General features: G+C 42.9%; 1 protein-coding gene and 1 long non-coding RNA gene across 6 annotated transcripts in view; one reads left to right on the top strand and one right to left on the bottom strand.

The window, feature by feature from the left end:
- The window catches only part of CFAP299 (cilia and flagella associated protein 299), a 297,677-nt gene that overhangs the window by 234,450 nt on the left and 37,837 nt on the right, over positions 1 to 25,390 (top strand). The gene's annotated exons all lie outside the window — the stretch shown is intronic.
- On the bottom strand, positions 10,561 to 19,078 carry LOC148112549 (uncharacterized). Its single transcript, XR_015729202.1, has 3 exons — positions 18,486 to 19,078; positions 17,759 to 17,862; positions 10,561 to 10,677 (listed from the first exon to the last, which is right to left on the bottom strand). It is a non-coding gene; the product is annotated as an uncharacterized LOC148112549 (long non-coding RNA).

Below are 25,390 nucleotides of genomic sequence, written 5' to 3' on the forward strand. Positions count from 1 at the left end.
AACCTCCATTCCATAGAAAATACGTCATTCCTTGGGGGAAGACCATAGCTTTATTCTGAAATATGTACAGCATAAGCTTGTCCTTGCCAAGGGGCATTGATTAAGCCTTTTTCTAGAATAGCAACAACAATAGCACTTAGACTTAAAGACTTTACAGCACTCTCTGAATGACTTACAAACATCAGCCTATTGCCCTCCAACAATCTGGGTCCTCATTTTACTGACCTCGGAAGGATAGAAGGTTGAGTCAACCTTGAGTCAGTCAGGATCGAACTCCTGGTAGTGGGCAGAGTTTCCCTACAATGCTGCAGTCTAACCAATGAGCTACCATGGCTCCTAGTACTGCTGCTAGTGAGACAAGGAAAGCCTGGGGCAACCTTGTTCAATGACCTTGACTTGATAAGAAAACAGATGCTCACTTGCCTCAGTGAACTATGATGAATTGAACTGAAGAGTTGAGTTGAGTTGAGTTGAGTTGAGTTGAGTTGAGTTGAGTTGAGTTGTGTTGTGTTGAACTGAACTGAACTGAACTGAAATGAATTGATTGAATTGAACTGGCTAAGTGTAGACACACAAGAAATTTGTTTCCGGTGCAGAAACACTCAGTGTACACACAAAGCAACAGAGAGAATAATAGTAATAATAATAATTGTACCAATAAAAGGGAGAAGTAAAGAAGATATAAAGAAGGAGAAATAATAACCCTACAGCCACATTATAGGAGTAAATATACACATAGTCATTAGACAGAACTGCGAAAATTAGGCATTCAGCAGAGTGATGGCACGAGGGAAAAAACTGTCTCTGTGTCTAGTTGTTTTGCCCTACAGCGCCATCCCGAGGGCTGGAGTTGAAACAATTTATGTCCCGGATGTGAGGGGTCTGCAGATGTCTTCTCAGCCCTCCTTCTGACCTGTGGAATATTCAGGTCTTCTATGGAAGGGCAAGCTGGTTGCAATTTTTCTTGCTGCAAACTCCACTATCCGTTGGAGTTTGTAACTGTCCTGTTTGGTTGCTGTCCCAAATCAGGCAGTTATATGAGAATACATCTTTACGGTCTTTCCTGTAATCTAATACCCTGTTTCCCTGAAAATAAGACCTATCCTGAAAATAAGCCCTAGCATGGTTTTTATGTATGTGCCTAATATAAGTCCTACCCCCCTCCCAAAATAAGCCCATCGTGAGCAAGCAGAAGAAGTGGGCCTCCTGTACATGGGGAAAAAATAAGATACCCCCTGAAAATAAGACCTAGGGCCTATTTTGGGACCCAAAAGAAAATAAGACCCAGTCTTATTTTCAGGTAAACACGGTAATTGCAAGAGAAATTGAAGGGTTATCAATTTCTGCATCAGCCTTCCCTATCTAGAAGCCATGGGTGAAATCCAAAATTTTTCCCTACCGGTTCTGTGGGCGTGGCTTCGTGGGTGTGGCAGGGGAAAGATATTGCAAAATCTCCATTCCCACCCCACTCCAGGGGAAAAATATTGCAAAATCTCCATTCCCACCCCATTCTGGGACCAACCAGAGGTGGTATTTGCCAGTTCTCCGAACTACTCAAAATTTCCACTAACGGTTCTCCAGAACCTGTTAGAACCTGCTGGATTTCACCCCTGCTAGAAGCCCTTCTAACAACATACTGTAATATATATGGTAGGTGCCCTTTGAAGGACAGCTGTTCTACAAAATATGAGTCACGCCAAAAAATTTTTTACAGATACTACAGTACTGAAATGCTTCTTTCCTTATTTGGCAAGCCTGGACTTAGCACCAAGACAATTCCTCAGGAGGCTCCCTAGCTTACTTTGTTTAAAAAAGCAATCCTGAACATCCTGGTAAAGCTCTTTGTTATCACATTAGGATAAATGCCAAACGTCTTTTGTTGCTGATGAAACAGCTGGTCTCTTCTGAAACTCAACACAGTAATGGAAAGACTGGCAGAACTGGTTAAGCTGCTTCGGAGACAGTCCCAAATACTAACATTGGGAGTTCATACGATGAACTTCAAGTTCAGAACCCGTCTGTGAAAGTGACTTTTTAGATTTCTTAGTTAAAAAGGTAAACGTTCCCCTCACACATTTATGCTAGTCATTCCCGACTCTAGGGGGCGGTGCTCATCTCTGTTTCAAAGCCGAAGAGCCAGCGCTGTCCAAAGACGTCTCTGTGGTCATGTGGCTGGCATGACTAAATGCCAAAGGCGCATGGAATGCTGCTAACTTCCCACCAAAGGTGGTCCCTATTTTTCTACTTGCATTTTTTTACGTGTTTTCGAACTGCTAGGTTGACGGAAGCCGGGACAAGTAACGGGAGCTCATCCCATTACGCGGCACTAGGAATTCGAACCGCTGAACTGCCAACCTTTCAATCGACAAGCTCAGCGTCTTAGTAGCCCCTTATTTAGAGACCCCTCATTAAGCCATCCAGATGCTGAACTCCACATCTCACCATCCGAGCCAATGTAGCTGATGGTGTGGAATGACGATCTTGAAGGCTACACATGTTAGAAATGAAACTGCTGAGTCAGGAAACAGTATGCTGGAGAACTGGAGAGCTGGAGAGAAGTAGTATGTCAGAGTGTGCATAGATCTATCACATGTATCAACCCAGGAGCAAGTACTGTGAACAGTGGTTTGTATCAAATAGTGCTTTTTATCTACAATAGGAATATAGAAATACTATACATACACATGCTACAAGCAGTATCTAAACAAACAGCAATTACAGCAGGGAAGAAACTCAACGAACAGACCAAACACTCTAGCAGGGCCTCCTCTTATTACACAGGCTCTTAAAGGGATAACAACCAAAAAAACCCTGCTGACTCATTAGCTGGTCAGCTCTTAAATTATCACCTTGACATAGTATATGGTCCATCACATCTAGCAGGAGATAAATGATGCAGGAATTGCTGGAAAATTCCCAGCCAGGCAAGGAGGAGGAATCCAAGCAGGGAGTCCTGCAGATCCACCTCCTCATTGCATTCTATCACGTGACTTTTCAAAAATCCCTTCCAATGTGGTTTCTTTTCCTCCCAACAGGCTAAGGATACCTTGGCAAGTGGGACCTCATGTATTGGCCGCATCACATTCTGTAACATTCTGATGCATTCCTTCTTGCAAATCCATTTTTTATTTATTTAAGTAAGTCTAATTGTTTTCAATTAGAAAAAAAAAGCTTGTCGATCAAAAGGTCGGCAGTTCAGCAGTTCGAATCCCTAGTGCCGTGTAATGGGGTGAGCTCCCGTTACTTGTCCCAGCTTCTGCCAACCTAGCAGTTCGAAAGCACGTAAAAAATGCAAGTAGAAAAATAGGGATCCCCTTTGGTGGGAAGGTAACAGCGTTCCGTGCGCCTTTGGCATTAGTCATAGCAATAAGCTGACTTTGTATAAAAAAGAACACCACTTTGGGGGGGGGGGCGAAAGCCCTACTAAGCAGGTATATACAAAAGTATGAAGGCTATTGCTTAACGCATTGTAAGCCACCTTGAGTCTCCGGAGAAGGGCGGCATATAAATTGTACCAATAAATAAATAAATAAATAAATAAATAAATAAATAAATAAATAAATAAATAAATAAATAGTACTTATGTCATAACATCTTGACACAAGTACGCAAGTCACATAATTGGAAGCATGGTGTCACAATGGTGGAGTTGTGATTTGTCCTCCTTCTCTCCCATGGACTGCAATATCTCCAGGACTCCAGTCCTTCCTAATTTGCCAGTATATTGTAAATGTTTGTTTTTTTGTTTGTTGGCTGCCCACAGGGGTGGGATTCAAAAATTTTAGCAACCGGTTCTCTGCCCAATTGCTGAGTGGGCATGGCCATGGTGGGCATGGCCTACTTGGCCTCCTGCACCATGGTGGGGGGTCGTTTTCACCCTCCCCAAGATCCGGAGGCTTTCCTCGAGCCTCCAGGAGGGCAAAAACAGCCTCCACTGGGCTCCAGGGACCCTCCGGAGTCTGGAAATACACCTGTTTCCGGACTTCCGGAACTTCCAGGTGGCCTGTTTTTCACCCTCCCAGAGACTCCACGTGGATGCTGCACTTACCTGGCATCGAAAACAGGCCACGTGGAGACTCCCGAGAAGGGAGGGGCAGGGTGGGCAGGGCCAGCCAGTTTTTGCAATTACTGGTTCAGCGAACCAGATGTAAAATTAGCATCCGGTTTGCCCAAACAGGCTGAATCCCACCCCGGCTGCCCATTTTACCAAGGATAATCCCAGGTGATTTAATGTAAATCTTTACAATCTTACATTTCCCTAGAGCAGTCTTTCTCCACTTGTCACTTCAAGGTGTGCGGACTTCAACTCCCAAAATTCAACCCAACCCAGTCTGACCCAGCAATACCAGCTGGGGAATTCTGGGAGTTGAAGTCCACATATTTTAAAACCACCAAAGTTGAACAGCATTGAGACTTTCCCCAGGGAAGGCCGCTCTGGGAGGCATTTTTCTGAGAAACCTCTGGTTATTCAACCAGTGAAATTAAATCATAGATGCTAAAGAAGTATAAATAACTCCTAATTTAGAAACGCTGCTAGAAGACTAACTCACCACAAATATACGTGAACCATTTGAATATATTTCCCAACCTCTTTTCCAACTATAAAATCAAAAACATGTTTTGCCTTCGCCAACAAGTTAAAAAATATATATACAGACATTGAGATGGAAAGATGGAAAGCTAAGAATGAGGGAGTTAGTAGCCCTGTATCAGTGGTGGGTTGCCCCCGGTTCGGACCGGTTTGTAAGAACCGGTAATAAAACCGACGGGAGGCTCCGCCCACCAACCCCAATGTCATCAGGAAGCACGTGCACGCAGCCCCGTTGTGAACCAGTAGTAAAGGTAAGTAGAACCCACCCCTGCCCCACATAGCTAAAAGAGTAAAGTTAGAGAATTGTGACCTAAGCCTTACAATGTCGATTTGGGGTTGTGCGTGTTTGTGAAAGAGAAAATAAGTGTACAGTACATTCAGGAGTCCTGTTAATTTTTCTCATCCGTACGAGAGTTCTACCATGTGTGGCTTTTGAACGCTGGACTCTGGAAAAAAAAAAAGATCTTTTCTCTCAACCCATCTCATTCAGAGTTTGAAGTTCCAACTTGTACTCTAATAACAAGTTTGGGAAATGAAATAGCAGGGCAGAGAGCCAAGCAGTCAACCGCAGCAGACCAAAAATGCATTGTTCTTCTGACTCTTAAGTGATGCACTTGTGCCTGTACATTACGAACACCATTAGGGATGGGGTGGGGAGTCTTTTTATGGCTTGTAATGGCTTCTCAAGATGTTTCTCAAGTAATAATGTGGTAGTAGGAGGTCCTTTTTCTCCTTTCTCCCTTCTCTCCGGAATATGCACTGAGGTATTTCAGGGGTGTCAAACTCAAGGCCCGCGGGCCGCGTCCCACCTGTGGAGTGCTTAGATCTGGCCCGTGGGCCCACCCTGGAAACAGCGAAGGATTGGCCCACGGTGCCTCTGCCAGCGAAAACGGAGTTTGAGAGGACCGCGTGCGGTGTCAAACTCAATTTTATTGAGGGCTGCATCAGGGTTGTGTTTGACTTCGGGGGGCTGGGGGCGTGGCCAGAGGACATTGCCAGCTCAATGTCACTTATCTGTTTTTGGCCTCTATGGCCTGCAACCCTCTGCCACTGAAAAAGGAGCTTGGGGAGGCTGCACGCGGCCGGCCCAGGCTCCATTTTCGGTCATGACGGCCTCCTGGAGCCCTCTGCCAGAAAAAACATAGCCCAGGGAGGCTGCATGCGGCCTTCCCGGGCTTCGTTTTCGCTGACAGAGGGCTCCAGGAGGCCCTCATGGCCGAAAATGGAGCCTTGATGAGTGACATTGAGCTGGTCATGCGCCCTGGCCATGCTATGCCCCCCAGCCCCCCGAGGTCAAACACAACCCTGATGTGGCCCTCAATGAAATCGAGTTTGACACCCCTGACGTATTCTGATATTTGCAGGAACACTAATACAGAGCTTTTGAAGGGATCCCGAAACTAAGGAAAATGGCTTTACTGGTGGACCTGCAGTAATAGAGGGTCAACACCAGAAGCGGGTTTCAGCAGGTTCTGACCAGTTCTGGAGAACCGGTAGCAGAAATTTTGAGTAGCTTGGGGAATCAGTAGTAAAAATTCTGACTGGCCCTGCCCCCATCTGTTCTCTGCCGCCCAAGTCCCAGCTGATCGGTAGGCAATGGGGATGTTGGAGTAACCTTCCCCTGTCATGCCCACCAAGCCACGCCCACCAAGCCACACCCACAGAACAGTAGTAAAAAAATTTGAAACCACCAATTTTCAAAATGAATCCTGCCGTGCAACAAAGGAGAACCGTCAGCCTTCAGAAGCGATCGAAGTGGAGAAGATTAACATCTCTCCATCCTTCTCCAGTCTTTCAAATCACTGTAAAGACTGCTGAAAAAAGAAAAAACCGAAAGCGTCGAAAAGATGACAACTCAGTTTTCTGCTGACAAACAGGCTTCACATGCAGAGGAATATGGAGATAAAGAGAGGCATATATTCCGACATGCAAGAACATGCCAGGCTCTGATTAATAGAAGATGTGTTAGTCAGATAACATAATTCAAAAGAAATCAGAATATTAACAGAGCAAGATCTTTATGGAGGCGCTATTTTTTAAAAAAATATCACTTTGTAGAATGTTTCTTCAGGTTCAGTATTATGTTAAAAAAAGATAATAAAAGCCCCACAATAAAAATACACAATGATAGCAGAAAACACATATTTTCTATTATTAAGCCACGGTGGGGCAGTGGTTAGAGTTGTTGTGACCTAGGCCCAAGTAGTTATTACCAGACACAATCAGTCCTAAACAAACATATTTTATTAGAACAGCTGAGAATTACTTCATTCTCATCTTAGTCCAAATTAGTTCCAAAACAAATCCTTCATAAACAGTCCTTCGGCCTTATCACAAACCTTTGTCTTCTTTGGCACCTTGCCAAAGGCTTTTCTTGGCAAAACCCCATGAAGTTCAGAAGCAAGAGATGCCAACAAGAAACAAATGTAGCAATGTTGCTTTCCTACAAAGATCCCAAGAGCCATTGCTGCTTTTAAGCCTTGTGGGAGGGGCCAATCATTTCCTGGCCTTACTCCTGAGTCGTCCTTTTTGCTTTAGCTGCTCATGCCTTCTGGCAGTTCTTCACATGCGTGCACTAGGAACAGGCTCCTCCTGTTCCTCTGCCTCTCTGCTATCCACCTCTGGAGGCTCCGGAGTCCGCGCATAACTCCCAGATGGCCCTGACCCCATCTCTGTCTCAGATGCAGAGCTCTCATCCGGGCCTTCCCCTGACTCCAGGACTATCCCATGGTCCTCCCCAGCCTCCTCACTGTCCGACTCCGCTGCCAGCTCCGCAGGCTGCTGGTGGACCACAATAAGAGTGCAGTACTGCAGGCTACTTCTGCTGACTGCCGGCTGCCTGCAATTTGGCAGTTCAAACCTCACCAGGCTCAAGGTTGACTCCGCCTTCCATCCTACCTGAGGTGGGTAAAATGAGGACCTAGATTGTTGGGGGCAAGGGGCTGACTCAGTACACCGCTTAGAGAGGGCTGTAAAGCACTGTAAAGAGGTATATATAAGTGTAAGTGCTACTGCTATTGATGCAGAAAGGTATGGAATGATCGTGATGCGAGGTTAGCAGTTTGTTTAAATCCATGTTTATAAGTTTGCACAGGCACAAGAAAATGTATGTTTGGGCCCTGTATATGCTCAAGAAACAGAAGCAGTAAGAAGCAGAAAGTGCTCTCATTAAGATAATATAAAGAAGGTTTATTTGGTTGATCCATTTCTACTATCCCATTTTCTTACTGAACCACTGAGGGGGTTGATTTGAGCCTCCTTCCCATGATAACCACTCCTGCTTGAAGATTTGACCATTTGTTCATAAAACAACAGAATAACAGAGTTAGAACGCACCTTGAAGTCTTCTAGTCCTGCCCCGCTCAAGCAGGAAACCCTATTAATTTTTTTTTAAAAAAAATTATTTATTTATGCCGCCCTTCTCCGGAGACTCAGGGCGGCTTACAATGCGTTAAGCAATAGCCTTCATACTTTTGTATATTTTTATACAAAGTCAGCTTATTGCCCCCACAAACTGGGTGCTCAATTTACCTACTTTAGAAAGGATGGAAGGCTGAGTCGACTTTGAGCCTGGTGAGAATTGAACTCACAGTAATTGCAGGCAGCTGGATGTTAAATGCTGCCTTAGTAGGAGGCATTAGCCTCCTATACCACTCAGGCTCCTAGTATTTCAGACAAATGGTTGTCTTCTTAAAAACTTCCAGTGTTGGAGCATTCACAACTTCTGGAGGCCAGTTGTTCCACTGATTAATTGTTCTCACTGTCAGGAAATTTCTCCTTAGTTCTAGGTTGCTTCTCTCCTTGATTAGTTTCCACCCATTGCTTCTCGTTCTACCCTCAGGTGCTTTGGAGAATAGCTTGACTCCCTCTTCTTTGTGGCAGCCTCTGAGATATTGGAAGACTGCCATCATGTCTCCCCTAGTCCTTCTTTTCATCAGACTAGACATACCCAGTTCATGCAACCGTTCTTCATATGTTTTAGCCTCCAGTACCGTAATCCTCTTTGTTGCTCTTCTCTGCACTCTTTCTAGAGTCTCCACATCTTTTTGATATCATGGCGACCAAAACTGGATGCAGTATTCCAAGTGTGCTCTTTATGGCGGAGGAGGGTAGTCATTTTAGATTATACCTGCATCATAAACTGAAGTCTTGCGTGATGTCACTTCCTGCGGTGCTTTTCCATACAGACATTCAGTTGCAAGTGATCAAATCTTGCATGATCAAAGAATATTTGTACAAATGAGAATCAGTCCTAATTGCATTTGAAACTCCATAATGGCTTGTTCCCCGTAGTTCCACTTGACTCTGGCAAAGTATTAGCAATAAATAACTGTCCAAAGAAACAACTGGGAATTTTCTTAATTACCGTATTTTTCAGAGTATAAGACGTACCTTTTTCCCTAAAAAAAGAGGGTGAAAATCTGGATGCGTCTTATTCTCTGAATGTAGGCCCGCCCGGCTTCTCAAATGGAGGTTTCAGAGGCTGAAAAAAGCATCAGAAACGAAACTTCAGAAAAAAAGCCCCCAAACAGAGCTTCAGAAAAGAAGCCCCCAAACAGAGCTTCAGAGGCTTTTTTTCTGAAGCTGTTTTGGAGGCTTTCAGAGGCAGGAAAAAAAGTTTCAGAAGTTTCAGAGGCAGAAAAAAGAAGCAAAAAAAAGCAAGGCACAGAGCTCACAACCAAGGAACCTGTTGCTTAAAATTCACCTCTGGGAACAGCTGATTGGCGGTATTCCGGGAGGCTGATCCACCTGCCAATCAGCTTTTTTCTTATTATCCTCCCCAAAAACTAAGGTGCCTCTTATACTCTGAAAAATACGGTATGGGCCTCACTTAGTCTAATGTCTATTGGGAGCCAGAAGTGCAAATCACCAGGTTAAGTGAAATAGGACATAGGACACTCTGAAATAAGCGCATGGCCTTATTGCCATGCGCTCAAAAGCCCGATTGGGCTTATTATCAGGGGATGTCTTATTTTGGGGAAAACAGCGTTCCTGCTTCAATAAATACTCAATTTTGCACACTGCTATTCCATTGTGTTATCAAAAACGTCTAATAATCAAATCACACTTAACTGCCTTAAACAGTTTTTGCCTCAGTTATGTAAAACACATACACAGAGAGAAGCATCTGGCTAAATTTTGCAGAAGAACAATTCTTAACCCTGTTTTTATTAAATCTACAGAGAACGTCTGTAGGCTGCCAAAAGACAATTAGGCCTGCTGGAGTTTAATTTTCCAGCCATTAAATCTGTGTATTGAATTTTAGGCTATTTCCAAATCCTTCTTTGGGGAATAATTTGCTTTCGTTTTGCTTTTCTTTTTTTTTTAAAGGAACTAATTATTCTCCCATACCCTGTAAAGAACTTGTTCCTCCGTTCTGCCATTTTTAATTCCACTTTTTTTTGCTTTTTTAATGATTCATATATAAAAAAGAAGCTATTATGTTATTCCTTCTTCCTTAACCAATTTTTTAACTTTGGTATCCTGACTTATATAGAATCATATCAATCTTAATGTACTTTTTCTGATAGTAATTTACTAATATGGTATGAAAGTTGTGTTTCCTACAGTCAGATTTTTATCCCCCTTTAAGTTTGCATTCCGCACCAGAGTGGCATAATATAGCTGGTTCTGAAATCCTGCTTTAGGATCAACTGGCTTGCCATATTGTATATTTTAAATCCATTGGAGGTAATTTTCCAGTCAAACATTTAATAAAGGTCAAGAATTATTGTGCTAAATATAGCTGCATTCTGTCTAGTGAATAGATTGAAAGCTGAACCCTATCATTCAACAGAGTGCTGCAGCCCACTTCAAGATTAGATGCCCCTTTAATGGTCAGACAGTTTTCCATGATTTTTCTTTTTATACTTTAAACAAGGTCATTTTGACTATTCAGAGAACCAAAAGATCTTGAACTGTCTCAGAGGTCCAGGAAAGTCCTTGGTGCAAAGAAATACAGCTTGAAGCACAGCCAAGCATTTGAACATTTTATTTATCTTCCTAAAGCAGTCCTTTAGATTCCAGTATTTAAAGATGGGAATTCTTGCACTGCAATCTTATTTCTTCCTGCTTATTTCTTCCTCCTGCCCAAAAAAAACATATTTAGGATTACAGCTACAGCTTTATTATATACAGACTGTATGCCGCCATCTTTAATCAGACTTTAAACTGGTGTTTCTCAATCCTGACAATTTTAAGATGAGTGGATTTCATCTCCCAGAATTTCCCTGCCCATGTGCTGGCCAGGGAATTCTGGGAGTTGAGGTCCACCCACCTTAAAGTTGCCAAGTTTGTGAAAAAACATACTTTAAACCAGGCGTGTCAAAACTAGGCCTGCAGGCTGGATCTGGCCCGCGATGTGTTCGGATCCGGCCCGCGAGGCCATCCTAGAAAATGTAAGGGGCGGGCCCGCGTCACTTCGGCCTGGTCTACCCAATGCAAAGAGGAAACATGCAAGCAGTTTGGAGACTGGTGTCAAGCTGGCCACGCCCACCCAGTCAGCCACGCCCAACCAGGCTGCCACACCCACCCAGTCAACCAGTGGTGGATTTCAAAATTTTTTACTACCAGTTCTGTGGACGTGACTTGATGGGCGTGGCATTACTTGGTGGGCGTGGCTTGGTGGCCATGGCAGGGGAAGGATACTATAAAATCTCCATTCCATCCCCAATGCAGGGGAAGGTTACCACAAAATCCCCATTTCCTCCCTATCAGCTGGGACTTGGAAGCCAGAAAATAGATGGGGGTGTGGCCAGTCAGAATTTTTACTACCGGTTGTCCGAACTACTCAAAATTTCCGCTACCGGTTCTCCAGAACTCGTCAGAATCTGCTGAAACCCACCTCTGAGCCACACCCAGCCAGCTCCCCACCCCCCAAGTCAACCACAGCCCTGATACGGCCCTCAATGAAATTGAGTTTGACACCCCTGCTTTAAACAGATAATATTGATTCTTCGCTAATGTCTTTATTTTGTTGTTAGTTGGGAAGTCGTATCCGACCCATCACAACCCCATGGACAACGTTCCTCCAGGCCTTTCTGTCCTCTACCATCCTCTGGAGTCCATTTAAGCTCACGCCGACTGCTTCAGTGACTCCATCCAGCCACCTCGTTCTCTGTCATCCCCTTCTTCTTTTGCCCTCAATCTTTCCCAGCATTAGGCTCTTCTCCAGTGAGTCCTTCCTTCTCATTAGGTGGCCAAAGTATTTGAGTTTCACCTTCAGGATCTGGCCTTCTAAAGAGCAGTCAGGGTTGATCTCCTCTAGGACTGACCGGTTTGATCGCCTTGCAATCCAAGGGACTTTATAATGTCTTTATAAGAGTGTTGAAGTTTAATGCTGGATTTTTTACATTGGTTTGTTTATATGCAGCTTTGTGTTACATACTGATGTTCTATTGCACTGATCGTACACTGATACCCCCATTCAAAACCATCTTAAAAATCTTTCAAAGAGATAAACACCATGAAATGTGATTAACTGATAGAGGAGAAATATCTTACTCTGCATTGCCACAAATCTGGCCTGGCCTGGCCTCTGCTTCTAAGAGTTATGAAGAAATGTGAACTAATAGCAAATGGCAAATGTTTTGGAGATCATTAAATAAATCTCCGATGAAGCACATTCGAAGATGAAACATTTTAGCTGTATGGCAGATTGGTTAAGGACACGAGCTTAAGATGCTAAATCAGGAATCTGTGCTGTTATACCACATAACTGATATCTCATGCAGCTAAAGAAAAAAGAAAAAAAAAAGATTACAAATAGAAATTTTTCCCAAACCACAAAGAAGGGGTTATGATGTGCTTAGGAAAACATAGCAAAGCTGTTCCTTTGACACAATTCAGATTCACAAGTACCGTGACTGACAGACCAACGAAATGAGGATTAATTGTCTCTTTCTATTCCTCCATGCTCCGTTATTGTTTGCTTGCTTATTTGTTTGTTTAAAAACAAAGCGGGTCATAGGTGATCCAGATTTTTTTTCCCTCGCATGTCATGGTGAAAAGCCTCAGTGGCTAATGAATCCTGGGTATGCAACCTGATACTCATGGGTAATGTGTGGTATTGCTTTGCGTTGGAAAGCCTTGGCATGGAATTTCCCTTGTAGGACAGTTGAGATACGAAGGAGACCTCCTTTTAGAGACTGTTTGAGGAGTTCTGGAATTGTAGAGGATTCAATTGTTGTTGTTGTTGTTGTCTCTTTTATTCATTAAACATGAAACTCAGTCAACTGAACATTTTAAAATGTATCACAAATATCATTGATTGGCACTGATGCCATGGTGGTTGCCCCCGGTTCGGACCGGTTCTATAGAACCGGTAGTAAAACCGGCGGGAAGCTCCGCCCACTGACCCTGACATCATCAGGAAGCTTCTGCACATGCACGCACGCACGGCCCCGTTGCAAACCAGTAGTAAAGGTAAGTAGAACCCACTCCTGCACTGATGGTTGATACAGCTTGCTGCCAGCATCCTAGATACCGTGTTTCTCCAAAAATAAGACCTCCCTGGATAATAAACCCTTCCCCCAAAAAGAAACCCTCCCCCAAAAATATTTAAGCGCATGTGCAGCCGGTCCCCGCCATTTCCTCTGCTTAGGGTTAAGGAGACAGAACTGGAAATAACGTAAAACGGCAAGAGGAGCCTCATCTTGCTCCATGCGCCCCAAAATTATAAGACCTCCCCTAAAATAAGGCCAAGTGCTTATTTCGGGGTTCAAAAATTATAAGACAGGGTCTTATTTTTGGGAAAACATGGGTATTATTATTATTATTATCTCTTTTATTCACTAAACATGAAACTCAGTCAACTGATCATTTAAAAATGTGCCACAAATACCATTGACTGGTGCTAATGGTTGATAAAGGTTGCTGCCAGAGTCCTAGGTATCAACCAAGTATCTTCTTAAAATATATGATGTTACGAGTAGCACATTTTTTTGCAGTTCCGCTGGTGTTATTGCAGGGAGCTGCAGTTTCTTGATGTGTTTTGTAAAATTCTTGGACGTGGTACCAAGGGCCCCGATGACAATGGGTATCACTGTTACATGTTTCATCCATAGCCATGTAGTTTTGATGGCCAGGTCGTGATATTTTGTGATTTTTTCCAGTTCTTTTTCTTCGATTCTGGTGTCTCCTGGTACAGCGATGTCAATAAACTGTACCAGGGGTGGGTTCTACTTACTTTTACTACCAGTTCGCAAGGGGGTTTGTGCAGAAGCTTCCTGATGACCTCGGGTTTGGTGGGCGGAGCCTCCCGGCGGTTTTACTATCGGTTCTTGCGAACTGCTCCGAACTGGGGGCAACCCACCACTGAACTGTACGCTTCGGCCCTCGACAACCATGATATCTGGTATGTTGTGTTCCAAATGACAATCCGTCTGTATTCGAAAGTCCCACAAGATCTTCACCATCTCATTTTCGGTAGCTTTTTCCACTTTGTGCTCCCATGACTTTTCGGATACAGGTATGTCGTATTTTTTACATAGTGACCAGTGGACTAATTTAGCAACTCGATCATGTCTAGTTTTGTAATCAGTTTGCGCAATTTTGCTGCACTCACATATTAAGCTCAGCTTCTTAACTGCTAAGCAATCACACCTCCCTTGCACCTTTTATAGGGAGGTGTCAAGGCCAGAATGTCAGAGTGTCCTGTTTCTGCATTTTTTTCAGTCTTACATAATTCCATCAACAAAGCAGGAGAACTGCATGATGCAGTCAGGAAAATGGCCAAATAATGCACCCTGCCCTGTTAAATGTTCAAAAAATCTTATTGAATAAAACAACTAGTCTATTTGATGCCATTTTTTAATTCCTCTCAGAGCAATCAAGCCAAGCTGCAAATCAAAGGAAAATAGCAATTGCTACTACAGCCATCTCCATGCCACCAGTAAGGATCAGATTCTAACTTCATTGAATGAATGTCAAATTAAGCAACAGACATAATCAATGGATAGAGATCTGGAACAGTGTTTCAAAAATTTAACCTGGAATTAAGAATATGCACAGATTAAAGTTTGTGCTACTGTGGTTAAAAATGTTGGATTAGTACCAGTGGGATCCAAGTTCAAGACCATCCTTACCACACTAATTATTGTCTCTCAGTTGCACCAATTTTGAAGAGTCAAACCAGAGGAGAAAGTGCTATGTATCTTCCCCTGATTTCCAGGAGAAGATTTTGTTGTTGTTGTTGTTAGTTGCAAAGTCGTGTCCGATCCATCGCAACTTCATGGGCAACGTTCCTCCAGGTCTTCCTGTCCTCTACCATCTTCTGGAGTCCATTTAGGCTCACACCTACTGCTTCAGTGACTCCATCCAGCCACTTCGTTCTCTGCCGTCCCCTTCTTCTTTTGCCCTCAATCGTTCCCAGCATTAGGCTCTTCTCCAGTGAGTTCTTCCTTCTCATTAGGTGGCCAAAGTATTTGAGTTTCATCTTCAGGATCTGGCCTTCTAAAGAGCAGTCAGGGTTGATCTCCTCTAGGACTGACCGGTTGGATCACCTTGTAGTCCAAGGGACTCGCAGGAGTTTTCTCCAACACCATAGTTCAAAGGCCTCAATTCTTTGGCACTCAGCCTTTCTTATTGTCCAACTTTTCACAGTCATACATTACAACTGGGAAAACCATAGCCTTGACTATACGCACTTTTGTTGTATACCTTTACCTTTACCAGGAGAAGATATAAATCTAATAAACATATTAAACAAGCATTCCCCCTTCCTTCCACGTGTAGCCCTAGAAAATGTAAATTAAACTCTGAATGTTGGTAAATTGGACACATCAAGACAAGAACCATTTGGCAAGGAAGGGCAACTGAAGCTGAGGATGAAAAAAAGAACAGCAATCTGGGGCTGATTATCTGATTCTTCTCCGTGTCTTCCTTTTGAGATGGGCCACCTTCTTGAGCTATTTCCCCTTTAAGGTCCGCAGCATTTAATATCTGTGAATAAATCAGCCTTCTGGATCAAAGAGTGATGAGCTCTCCAAAATGGAAATGCTGGGTCTTTTTGAAGGCAAGTTTTCAAAGCTCTCCGTAATATTCGCATCTCTCTAGCTCTCTCTCCACTTCTGTGGTTTCTTCAAAGGGGCTTCTTCTCTTTCCTTTTTAATCTCCTTAGGCACTGAAACACTTTCATCCAGAAAGAATCAAGTTGCTGAACTGTGCACAAAGCTTCTAATCGCCAGCCAAGCTAATGGGATCCCACCCCCCCAATTGTTGTTTCAAACACTTCCGCTGCTTTGGGTGAAATCAAAAGTTTCATATTTATTCCATGTCTTTTTCATCCTACCGAGGGAATATACTTCATTTCTGATAGCCTTTGTAAATCTCAGCTATTTGATTTACAACGCCTTCCAACCTCATTGGGCTCAAGGCAAATAAGAGCCTCATTAACACAACATTTCTGCTCAAACTGTCATGCAAACCATCATGGTTTGGCAACCCCACCGGAGGAAAATCCTCCCACACTTGGAGAGATGCCATCTTAGGACCATTTCAAAGGCAATGCCTCGCGTTCAGTTCTACCTCTAAGGCACAAGTCAAGTATCTGTGATATTAGATATAAACCATAGGCAATTGTGCTTAGATTCAAGTCTTCCAAATAATATCTGTGGCTAGAGCTATTTAAGGCTTAACTTTTTTTTAACCAAACCTTCTCCTTCAATGTCTATGGAGATTCTCAGACATCCAGGTCATAGTTGTCCCAAAGGTGCTTTTTCAAGAGGCAACTGGACTTTCTGGTTTTTCTTGGAAGATGTTTCACTTCTCTCATCCAAGAGCTAAAGAAACTTCTTGGATGAGAAGCGAAGAAGCTTTTCTCATTTAGCAACATATATTTTGGACTCCTCGTAAGTTGAGGACTACCTGTAGAAATCTTAGCACAGAAAAGCAAGCGTGCATTGATAGATACCACAAAATCCAATACCGATGGCAAACGTAATTGGATCCTACTCATTCACAGAGACACAACTTAAAAGAAAAGTAGAACAACTTTGTATATAGCGATATGATTGCAAAAAAATAATAAAAATAAAACGTCCCTGAATATAGAAGCCCTGCTTCAAACATCCAGAAGTGTACTCTCATTTGCAATCTGTGACTTCTACTACTTCCTTCTGATGCAGGGGTGGGTTCTAAATTTTTTTACTACTGGTTCTGTGGGCACAGCTTGATGGTCATGTGACAGTTATTTAGGATTTAGCAGAGGTACTGGTCTACCAGGCTTTTAACTGCTTGCAGAGCTATACCAGTCTACCCATTTATTTTTGCAGGCACTGATCTACCCATTTATTTTTGCAGGCACTGGTCTACTCATGTATTTTTGCAGGCACTGATCTACCCATTTATTTTTGCAGGCACTGGTCTACCCATTTATTTTTGCAGGCACCAATCTACTCATTTGTTTTCTTTTAACATTGATCAGCTGTAGGGCGGCCCTTTGAAGCCCCGGCAAGAGTTTAAACAGTTTTTTTCCCTCTAGTCATCAGCTGGGACTCAGGAGGCAGCAATAGATTGGGGGTGGGGCCAAATAAAAGGTAAGAATAACGTGGGGGGTGGGGAGCTGGGGGGCAGAACCAGTTCGGTGACATCATATCGTCACCGCTACCGGCTCGGCGGAACCGGACTGAACCGGGAGGAACCCACCACTGTTTTGAGGCCTTATTGTGAATCGGCCCCTTATAGGAGGTTTATACACAAATAATTAGTGTATTAGTGATATGTGCCATCTATAAAACATTTTATACAAATTCTCTTTATATGGTGTAGCCATTGTTAATTTGTAATTTCTTTCCCGTAATTGGTGCCATTTATCTAATTCTATTGTATATCCCAAAAAATTTGCCCATGCTATCATTATTTCTTTTACTTGTTCTTCTAATTTAACTGCAAGTAAATAACTATAGAATTTTTTAATCATTTTCTCATCTGTTCCTGTATCTCATTCAATTCTGTCGTCTCCAAGTAAAAACCATATAACTTTGCATCTTTTTCATATCTCTATTCATCTTACTGTTTCTTCCCTTTCTTTCTCTCCAAAGCTACTCTGTGCCGTTTATTTCTGTGTCTTGTCTTCAATATAAAACAATTTCGTTTCCATGGCTATAAATAATGTTTTCCTTTCCTGGGTGGGGAGAACTAATAAGATAATAAATTTTGAATGATTACCAAATAGCTTCTGGAGCCTGATGATCATTTCATCATTTTTGGGACTGGGCCTTTACCCCGAGGACTTTAATTTCCTTTTCTTTTTATTACTGTTCCCCTTCATCCTGAAAATGTAAACACACCATAATGATCACTCCAAAGGAATTCCACAAGTAGAGAGCAAAGTACATAGCCTCCAAAAACAGAAAAGTCTGATATAGTTTCCAGATTATTACTGAGGGGGAAAAAAATACTAATTCTAATTTGCCAGATCTTAATTAAACTCCATTTATGTTTTATGTTTTATGTTTGTTTTATTTGATTTGTATACCACCCTACTCCCGAAGGACTCAGGGCGGTGAACAGCCAAACAATAAAATAACATAGATACAAAAAATTTAAAAAACCAGATAAAATCAGATTAAATCATTTTGGCCCATTTAGCTAAGTCCATAATTCTATTCTCTCCATTTTTATAGCTTCCTCTTTGTGGTAGGGACTAGTTGGAGTCCTTCTTTCCTTCCTTCCTTTACCGACCTCGGAAGGATAAAAGGCTGAGTCAACCTTGAGCCTGGTAAGATTCGAACTGCCAAATTGCAGGCAGTCGGCAGTCGGCACTCAGCAGAAGTAGCCTGCAGTACTGCACTCTAACCACTGCACCACCGCAGCTCATTCATACATTTGGAGAATATTTAGCATGGAAAAGCTGATTTAGAAGACCTCTCAACCAGGGGTGGGTTCTACTTACTTTTACTACCGGTTCGCAATGGGATTGTGTGCTTCTGTGCATGCGCAGATCGCCGATGATGACATCCGGGGTGGTAGGTGGGGCCTCCTGCCGGTTTTACTACCGGTTCTTGCAAACCAGTCTGAACCGGGGGCAACCCACCACTGCTCTCAACATACCGTATTTTTCAGAGTATAAGACGCACCTTTTCCCCCCAAAAAAGAGGGTGAAAATCTGGGTGTGTCTTATATTCTGAATGTAGCCCCGCCCAGCTTCTCAAACGGAGGTTTCAGAGGCTGAAAAAAGCATCAGAAACGAAGCTTCAGAAAAGAAGCCCCCAAACAGAGCTTCAGAGGCTTTTTTTCTGAAGCTCTGTTTCGGAGGCTTTCAGAGGCAGGAAAGAAAGTTTTTTCTGAAACGGAGTTTCAGAAGTTTCAGAGGCAAGAAAAAAAAGCAAAAAAAAAAAAAAAGCAAGGCACAGAGCTCACAACCAAGGAACCTGTTGCTAAAATTCACCCTTGGAACAGCTGATTGGGGGTATTCTGGGAGCCCGATCCACTGCCAATCAGCTTTTTTCTTATTTTCCTCCCCTAAAATTAAGGTGTGTTTTATACTCGGTGCATCTTATACTCTGAAAAATACAGTAATCCATGCATAATCCTTGTACCTTTGGCCAGATGTCAAATGCCTCAGGACTATCATCAGGATAACGACTCTATTAGAACAAGTTTGAGACATTTTATAGAAAATCTCGGCCCGTGGATTTCCCGAGTCAAAATGCCTGGCTTTCATCATCCTACTTGTAGGTTGTTGGGAATTCTGGAAAGGACTAAATTGGGGAAGTACTTGGCAGGGTAGCTTGTTTCTTCCTATAGTTAAAAATTCAAGGCCTAATTAATTTTGTAATGACATGTTGATGGTTTGTATTCCTGATCTTCAGATACAAAATAGGTCTTCCTGAACCTACAGATAAAGTTATAAATCTGTTTCAAGTTCTAATTGCTGCTCATTAAAAAAAATCAAGGGAACCAGCGTAAAGCAGATGATATCATGCTGTGAGATTGAGATCTCCCACAGACTGAGGAGGATCACACGAAAGAGCCTTTGCAGGACTAATTTTTTTTTGTTTGAATGATGAGGTTGAGGGATTGAACTGTAAAGGTGTCTCACAGGTTAGACAAGTGCCCTAGAGATACTTGTAAGTTTCCGAGACTTTCCGGTGCCTTTCACTGATTAGTATTAAACCTAAACCAGGAAGGCCCTGAGTGCAGTGACTACATCTTCCTGAGTCTCACACAGGCTACTCTGATCAAAAATGGAGCAATCCAGAGAGCAGTGTGCAAGCTGTAACACCCCACCTTTAAAAAAGACAGGTGAGTGCTATCTTGCCACAGAATAATTAAAAGATGCAAGTTGCCTTAAGCCAAAGGAAGATTTGGCTGCAACTGACAGCTCTGCACTACAAAGAGGTTGATCGTAGTAGTAGCGTGTTCTCTATCCTATATGAGGTAAACCTTAGCCCCCAAATTAAAGATAACTCTGCAGGTAATGAAAGAGAGGAGAGAAACTGCCAAGAAACTTGGCTCGTTCTACTCCAACGTCTTATGTTTTCCCCAGCATGCTTCAGATGTTTTCCTCAGGTAGAAGAGACCATACTTCGCTGAAAGCAGGGGTGGGATTGAAAATTTTTAGCAACCAGTTCACTGCCCAGTTGCTAGATGGGCATGGGCATGTGGGTGTGGCCTACTCAGCCTCCTGCACCACGGTGTGTGTGTGGGGGAGTGTTTTCGCCCTCCCCAGACTCCGAAGGCTTTTCTCGAGCCTCCAGGAGGGCAAAAACAGCCTCCCCCAGGCACTGAAGGCCCTCTGGAGGCCAGAAATGGGCCTGTTTCTGGACATCCGGTATTTCCGGTAGGCCAGTTTTTCGCCCTCCCCAGGCTCTGGAGGCTTTCCTCGAGCCTCCAGGAGGGTGAAAACAACCTCCCCTGGTTACCGGAGGCCATTTCCGGACTTCTGGTAGGCCCATTTTTTGCCCTTCCAGAGCCTCCATGCGGGCCCTGCACTTACCTCACATCCAAAACGACTGCATGGAAACTCCAGGGAGGGGAGGAGCAGGGTGGGCGGAGTCAGCCAGTCCTTGTAACTACCAGTTCGGCGAACCAAATTAAAATTAACATCCGGTTCGCCCAAACTGGTCCAAACCAGCTGAATCCCACCCTTGGCTGAAAGGTTCATCTTTCCTCATATCCTCTGCCAACCTCTTCTCAAGTCTTATCAACTTTCCCCTCTGCTCAAACTCTCAGGCAAATCTCAAGACAGCCAAGGGATGTAGCCCAGATTGAAAAATGATCTCTCAGGCCCAGGAAGACATTTTGCTGCTTGAAAGGGAAGAGGAAATAACATTTCTGCTGGCCCAAGTTACAAATGTGCAGCAACCTAAGCCACATGGGTTATTTCAATGCAGAATATGAAAACCGTAATCTCCAGTTTAGCAATCGTTCAAGTGATAATTTGCTGCCCAGTCGTGAAATTTGAAAACTGTTAACTTATCATAGTGTTTTGCTGCAAGAATTAGGAAGATTTTGTAGTCTCCATGAATGTTTTTGGAAGATTTGTACCCTGTTTCCCCAAAAATAAGACCCAACCGGAAAATAAGTCCTAGCATGATTTTTCAGGATGCTCGTAATAAAAGCCCTACTCCCAAAATAAGCCCCGATTAAGATTGTCAGCCAGATGGATGCATTTAGTATTGTATTTTCCCCCCCCAAAATAAAACCTAACCAGAAAATAAGCCCTAATGCGTCTTTTGGAGCAAAAATTAATATAAGCCCCGTTCTTATTTTCGGGAAAACACAGTAGTTGGACATGTCTAGTGTCTTCTACATTCAGTAAACGTAGGAATTTATGTGTCACATTCCTAAGCCGCATTAACAGAGGAATAGAATCAAGATCACATGAAGTATTAGTAACACTTTATAATGGCCTGGTAAGACTATACTTGGAATATTGCATCCTATTTTGGCCGCCTAGATACAAAAAAGATGTTGAGACTTTAGAAAGAGTGCAGAGAAGAGCAACAAAGATAATTAGGGGGCAGAGGCTAAAACATATGAAGAACGGTTGCAGGAATTGGGTATGTCTACTCTAATGAAAAGAAGGAGTAACAAGATAGCAGTCTTCCAATATTTCAGGGGCTGCCACAAAGAAGATGGGGCCAATCTATTCTCCAAAGCTCCTGAGGGCAGGACAAGAAGTAATGGATGGAAACTAATCAAGGAGAGAAGCAACCAAGAACTAAGGACAAATTTCCTGACACTGGGAACAATTAATCAGTGGAACAACTGGCCTCCAGAAGTTGTGAGTGCTCCAACACTGGAAGTTTTTAAGAAGAGGTTGGACAACCATTTGTCTGAAGTGGTGTAGGGTTTCCTGCCTAAGCAGGGGGTTGGACTAGAAGATCTCAAAGGTCCAACTCTGTTATTCTATTATTTGCCCTGACCCTGGAGAACATCAGTCCCCTGTCAACTGCATGAAGTTTGCATTGGCAACTCTCATTATTACTTCTCTTTGTGCTATTTCCACTTTTTTTTCTTGTACAAAAACATTTCCTTTTGAGCCAGGAGATGCAACTTCCAAAGTAGCTAGTCTATTTTTGCCTTAAATGTCAACCCTGAAATGAACCTGGCTGAGGCCATCTTGGAGGCTTCAGGGTTGCCACGCAACAGAGGGAGGGGGGGGAAATAGCTAGATGGGGTTTTGTAGCCAAAACAATGAAGTTTCCCTGTGGGAACCAAGGACATTCTCACAGATGGGGCTGGCCAGAGGAGGAGTAAAGTAACCAAGCAACCAGCCAGCACCTTGATTGGACAGCGTGACTTGGGGGAAAGGGGAAACTTTTACTTTTTAATTAGGTGAAAGCTGCGGGAACATTCAGAGTCGGCTTTTACCAATTGTGCCAACCTGATGTATCCAATGAATTGTTCTTTGAGGAATTTGCCTGCCTCAGAGTTCTGCTTTCTATGGGTGCATTGCTCAGATTGCTGACATCACATTAGAGTGGGCAGGCTGTGCCCATAGGAGGAGGCTTTCAACATGATCTGTCTCACGTTTTCTTGGGCTCTTCTTGTAGCAATATGCTGGCATGGTTTAGTACATTCTTTCTCAACCTCAGCAACTTTAAGCAATGTGGACTTTAACTCCCAGAATTCCCCAGCCAGCAATGCTGAATGTGAAATTCTTGGAGTTGATGTCCACACCACTTAAAGTTTCTCAGGTTGAGAAACACAGGAAAAGAAACTCATTACCAACTAATATTAGAAGTTTGGTAACCAGGTTTATTGCTATGACATGTTGAGGGTTTTGATGCATTTTTTAAATATATCTTCTATATATATAAAAATAACTCTGTGTGTTTGTGTATGTTCCAGCATAACTCTGGAACGCCTCTAGCAATTTCAACCAAACTTGGTACATAGATGACTTACTCTCTGGAAAGAAATACTGTGGGGGTAAGATACCCCTAACATCCCTCGGTGTGTGTGTATGTTTCAGCATAACTTTGGAATGTCTGGGCCTCTGAAATGAAAAGGAATGAATTATATCTATAGTGTCAAATCACAGTACTTTTGACAGTGTTAGTGTGCATTTTGGATTGAAGTTCTGTTAAGATACAGCCTGTTGTGTCTTAAAATGGCTTCTACTGTACAGCACGGTGGAGTTGCCATGGTAACGGCTTCACAGTACTCCACAAGGGGGCTCCCTCTGGTAAGGGGAATTGGTTCTTAAAAAAAAAAAACAACCTGGGCAACGCCGGGTTATCAGCTAGTACAAAAATAATAACCCATCTTCTCTTGTGCAATACCCCTCAAGCTGACTGTGGAATTTGGTTGCAAAAAAGGAGAAAGGTATTGTTCATAAATGTATGTACCGAAAAACCTGTAGTATGGGAGAAAGGAAATTCTAACGATGAATTCTGTTTCTTCTTTCTAAAAAAAAAGAAGGAAGATGCATTTCAGCCCAGACTCGGAGAATTTCACTGGTCTACAAATTTTGGGAAATGATCAACCTCCAAAATAAAATGTGTTAATTTTACATATTTTGATTAGATGAATTAGAACTTTGAACTGTGGGGCACTGTGTGATGAGCATGGGGAGAGATTCCACCAGGATGTCTCAGGCATGGAGAAAAGAAAACAAGGGAAACGGAGTCTGTCCATGCTTGCTGATTACGGCTAGAATCTCCTCAGGGATGATCCTACGGCAGTTCACAAGAGAAAAGCCAAAAAGTGCAGTTTAGAAACTGAATAAAGATGGAACCTTGTCGTTTAATCTGATGTTAGAGCTTGTCCGTTTTTCATGCAAAAAGCATGCAAACCGGTTCTCCGAACTACTCAAAATTTCCGCTACCGGTTCTCCAGAACAGGTCAGAACCTGCTGAAACCCACCTCTGATGCAAACGTTACATGAAACACCAACAAATGAATGGAAAGTTATGTTATTGGTATCAATAAAAGGACAGGTGTATAATGATTGGTGTGGCACCATTCTCGTCGCTGTATCACATTTTACAGAAAAGTTACGGAGCACAATCGCATCTCCCCCTCGTAATTTTGAATTATTTTGATGGAACTTTGACCTGAAACTGTATCTTGGAAAACTGGAGCCAATTAATACTTGGGACTTAATTTTCCTCCAGTGACCCAATTCTGGTAAAAATTAAGCTACTTTCATTTCCCAGGCTTTTTCCTTGTAGACCAGGGGAACTTGAGTGGATAGGATAAACAATCAGTTGCTGGCTATCAATTAATTCTGCCTGTCTAGCAACTGGCCAGAAGGGATAATTAGTTAGAAAGGACAGTGCTGATTGTATGATGGTTCTTTGCCAACGTTATGGACTTGCTGATATATAAACTTATTGGGACTCATAACGGATTGAGTTCCAACTACTGTAGATCTGCCAAAAAAGCCAAGATTAGGATTCAGGGGGGTTTAAGATGGATTCAAAACAGTTAGGAGATAGTGTCTTTCCCATTCAGAAATGGAGGTTTGAAATAATAATAAACCGTGATAGTAGAAGTAGGCTTTTATGCATTAGTATCTCTAGTAGCACCAGACCAACACCTCATAGGTATCCATTGCTTCTTGTTGTTGTTAGTTGCAAAGTTGTGTCCGACCCATCGCGACCCCATGGACAACGTTCCTCCAGGCCTTCCTGTCCTCTACCATCCGCTGGAGTCCATTTAAGCTCACGCCGACTGCTTCAGTGACTCCTTCCAGCCACCTCGTTCTCTGTCGTCCTCTTCTTCTTTTGCCCTCAATCTTTCCCAGGATTATTCTCTTCTCCAGTGAGTCCCTTCCTTCTCATTAGGTGGCCAAAGTATTTGAGTTTCATCTTCAGGATCTGGCCTTCTAAAGAGCAGCCAGGGTTGATCTCCTCTAGGACTTACATAGCTATCCATTGCTTACTTTGAACTAATTAACCTTCAGGGCCTTGATACAGACTAATTGAGATCTCTTCTGTTGCCCAATCTGGCTTTTAACTGCATCTTGTAGAATCTCTGTGTTTTGATTAACAGGCTTAGCAAGAAAAGGAACAGCTGAGATTCAGATTTCTGTATCTGAGGAGATATAAAATATAGGTGAAGGTGTGGCTGGCATATGCATGCCTGCTGAGGGCTGAGAAAGGCATATTTATTGCTCAGGTGTGGCAAAGCCGGAAGTCTACCGACTTTGTAGAGTATCCCTAATTCATGCTCGTGAAATTTCCACATCATTGGCCAAATTTCTCTGGGAATTTACTTTATGTGTAATTCAAGCAGGGCACTTTCTCAGAGGCCAGTGTTGCTCAAAATTACTACCTGAGACCTGTCAGGCCTGGAAGCCATCTTTTGAATTAGGCCTTCAGACCTGCCATGTTTACTACTGTG

The sequence above is a fragment of the Pantherophis guttatus genome, chromosome 8 (assembly GCF_059756535.1).
Source record: "Pantherophis guttatus breed Tessera chromosome 8, ASM5975653v1, whole genome shotgun sequence".
NCBI lineage: Eukaryota > Metazoa > Chordata > Lepidosauria > Squamata > Colubridae > Pantherophis > Pantherophis guttatus.